We start from the raw sequence: 4,290 nt of genomic DNA on the forward strand, positions 1-4,290 counted from the left end.
GTGCTCCCATTTATAATTTCTTCTAACCCGTGGCTATTTAGTCGCCTCACAAAACCCATCGTTAAGTTCCTACACACTCGAGGCATTGTCTTCGAAACCTACATCGACGACTGCATTCAAGCCAACAAGGATTGAGACACTCTACTTCGTCACCCTGATTTCTCTCAACGCCTACTTCACAAACATGGTTGGGTCATCAACACAAAGAAGTCCGAAACGATTCTACAATCTACAACCACATCTCAGATGGTGGTTAACTCCATCAAATACCTGCGAAGGAGTCTCCTTACATCCATTCACCCCAACCCTCCACCTGTTCGTCGACGCCTCAACCATGGGATTGGAAGCTCATTGCCAAGACCTATAAGTGGCAGGGCGGTGGTCACGAGAAGAAAGCCAGCTTCACATCAACGATCTAGAATTCAAAGCAGTGATTCTGGCAGTGTATAATTGGTCGACACTCCCTTAGTCCACCACACTAATGATTCAGTCAGACAACTGTCGTGTACAAGATGGGATCCATCAAGTCAACATCACTGCTATCTCTAGAGCTCGACTTCTTCAAACTGATTGACTCACTCAATATTAAAGTTCGAGCAAAACATATTCCCGTCATCGCCAAAGTCATAACCACTCGCTGTCCCAACCCGACAAACCATCTGCCACGGAATGGTGACTACATCCCATGATTTTTCAGTGGATTTGCCAGTTATTTCTATGCCCCGACGTTGACCTCTTTGCAACCCGCTTCAATACTCAGCTATCCTGGTTCGTATCTCTTATCTCAGACCCCCTAGCCTGGGTCCATGATGTGTTAGCAATACCATGCGAAGGACTACATGCTTACACTTTTCCCCCAACCGGGATTCTACATCAGGTTCTACAGAAGATATCAACGACCAATCGCCTCACTCTACTTTTAGTTGCGCCCCACTGGCCAACACGCAGTTGGTTCATAACGCTCACTTGTCTTGCAGACAGGGAATTTTACCATCTATCTCTAAGGGAGGATCTTCTGCATCAACCACACTCTCAGCTCCGTCTTCCGTCGCCAACAACCCTCAATCTATGCGTTGCCGCATTTACAGAAATCATTGATAGGTAAGGGTTATTCTGAATGAGTGAGGGCTCACAGATCATCTACGAAAGCCATATATATGACCATAAACGGAAGGCATTTGAATTGTACAGTCATTCACATGACATTTCTACTCCTGCCACGGTATGCCCACAACAAATTGCTGAATACCTTCACTATCTTCGATCATCTTGTAAAACAATCATTGATCAGATCGTACAAGTTGGTGGATCAAACATCACGTTTTCGACCACCAATCTGGGATCTAAACATCATACTTTGCCATCTAACTTTGGCCGAGTACGAACCTCTCGCCTAGAAAGATTTCGAACACATTTCTTTGAAGACAATTTTCCTTCTGGCTCTTGCAACGTCGGCTTGAGTGAATGAAATTCAAGCTTTAGACATCAACAGAGTGCGTTTCGAACGAACCACACATGGGAAAGTATTTTTGGTACTACGATGGGATTTCATTGTCAAAAATCAACTTCCTAGTCAACCCGATCGACTATTCAGCATAACACCATTGACCGCCCTCTTAAACCCTGACGAAGACACATCGATATGTCCAATACATGCACTTCGAATCTATCTGGAAGCGGGTAAACTACATCGTTGATTACGCAAGAGCTTATTCATCGCGCACTCTGCGGCAGCTACTACGGAAGTATCCGGTACCACAATATCGTTTTGGATACGCTCAGTGATCCTTCAAACCTACACCTTCGCTGGCCTACCTGTCCCAGTCGCATCTAATCCTCACGAAACCCGCTGCTTCATAGTAATTGCTCCTTGACCGCAATTATGGAGGGATGTGTTCGGAAATCCGATACCGTGTTCGCATCCCATTACCTCCGAGACATTTCAGTGACGGACGTTCAAAGCCCTCACCAGTTTGGACCCTTGGTACTCTCACAACAGATCTCCAAGACACATCTGTGCAGATAGGGAGTACAACCAGTTTTTCGTTACATTACATCCATCTCTATTCATAATAAACATTTGTCATAATTATTTGATTTTATTGTATTCATTTAGGCTTCCCAGACTGAGTATTCGGTAGGAGGATATAATCACTCATCTGTAGAGACCTTGGTCTTCAACTTGAAGTCTTCATTAAATGCGGCCGATTTCAGTGTCCTGATCCCTTATTTCACACACCTCTACTTTAGGTATGTGCGTTGAGTAACGGATCGATGATCCTTTTGTGGATATTGTTATCTTTTTTTACCCATCGATTCAATCACTTACATGATTGAGGGTTTGATGAAGCGATAAAAGAGATGCCGAGCGGGTCAAACCTATCGTCCTCTGGAGATAGGATCACCCTGTCTTGTAGATTCGACGACTGGATGCATACTCTCTCGAATATAAGTCGTACTCGTTCGTTTTAGACCTACGATTACGCTTCCTTACGTTTGAACATGTTACACATATTGTACCCTACTTAATGTGTTTCAATTGTTCGTGTATCTGATCTCAACATTCTTTGAGAGTGTTCTTCTTATCCTGTCTACGAGTTTGTTTTTTGTTTGTTTGTTTTTTGTGTCTTATGACACTTAACTGTGTTTCTGAATTAAGTATTGTACCACTGTTAAGTTCCAGCTTCCTCATTAATATCCTACGGTTGTGACAAGGGAGTTGCGCCCTACCATCCAACCGTGGGATAAAATGTAAAGGGTGAGATAGGATAAGTTTAAAAAATTGAAACTTTTATTACAAAATAAGATAGTATACTTATATAGTATTACTTATACTATCTCACACGTTATATGCCCACCCATCCATCCTGCATCGCATTTTCTTAGTCTATATGCTCTTGAAAGAGAATGAGTTGGCTTGGATAGACACGTGATCAGTGCAAGAAGGTCAACCAGCATGCATAGCGCGCAAGACCCAGATCTGGGAGCTGACTTTTGCGATGTGAGGTATGACAGGGTTAATTAACTTTAGAAGCTTTTATTTCAGACACGTTTCCACTCAGAATCGAAAGAAGAAAGAGAAATGCATACGTGTGAGATAGGCTAAGTATAAAAATATACCATTTATAATAAAATGTTCAACTTTCATCATTACTTTACAAATTACAGCTGTACAGAGTTGCGGCTCAGAGACGTAGCGGAAAACTATGATCGAGGGTTCGAATCCCAGCACGAATATACGCCCGGGTACAATAATTTAAATGGTCAAAATGTCACACTGTCGCATTTTCGCGCTTCGGCTAATTTTGACACTTTTTACTTTTTGTTGTTGTAAAGGTGACAACGCGACAATGTCACTTCTAAGATTCTATATTTATGCAATGCCACAGCATGCTGAAATCAATATCCGTGGGTATGTAAGTAACGTCACGCTGCAACAGGATAATGGTTGCTCTTAAAAGACTTTTGAGGCAGCATAACATTGCTGCACAACCATGGCTAGCTGTTTCACCAGACCTCTCCCATAAAACATTTCATGGATGAGATGGTAGGAGACACCTGCGACAGGACCAGCCGGTAACACAAGCTCAACTGGCCAAGCCTGCAGTCTTTGCAACAGCGTCCCTGGGCCACTTTTCAATCACTTTTCAATTGACATTGTTAATCGTAAATCGACTTTTAGCAGATATTTCTTGTGGTAAGGATTTTGTCGCTTTTATTTAAAGATGTCCCTTTGGAGCTTGTTTTCAGAATTCCATTTTTCAAAATTTCAAGTTCACATATGCCTGTGTTCTGAAAAGACTGTGGTGCAGAGTCTTGTTATATCTGTTTCCTGACAGATGTCCAAGCAGTTTGTAAGGAAACCACCTTTCAACTTATAGAAAAATGCACGATTTCCGGGTCATGATATCCAAGCAAACGTCAAAAGGATAATATTTTCAAATGTAAAATAAGGGGCTGCAATGTTTCCAAGAAGAGCGTCACCTCTTCAAAACTTTCCACAACTCATCAAATACTTCCATAACTTTCTGAACTTTCCAAAGGTTCTGAAACATGGCATTTTCGCTTGGAATTCACAAATGTCAAAACGTGGCATGTTTCAAAAGAGAACCATTGACATGGCTTTGAACAACACAGAATCTTTGTAAAAGCAGATGTACCAATAACTGGGTATTTCAGTTACGAATGTAATTATTTATGAATACAGTTCTTTTGCATTTGATTATGTTATTTCAAGATATGCTGATACTGACTAGCACCTCATGGAAAAAAATACATGTTTTATCGCAA

This window comes from Haliotis rufescens, unplaced genomic scaffold (genome assembly GCF_023055435.1).
Source record: "Haliotis rufescens isolate VD_foot unplaced genomic scaffold, xgHalRufe1.0.p SCAF_17, whole genome shotgun sequence".
NCBI classification, from domain to species: domain Eukaryota; kingdom Metazoa; phylum Mollusca; class Gastropoda; order Lepetellida; family Haliotidae; genus Haliotis; species Haliotis rufescens.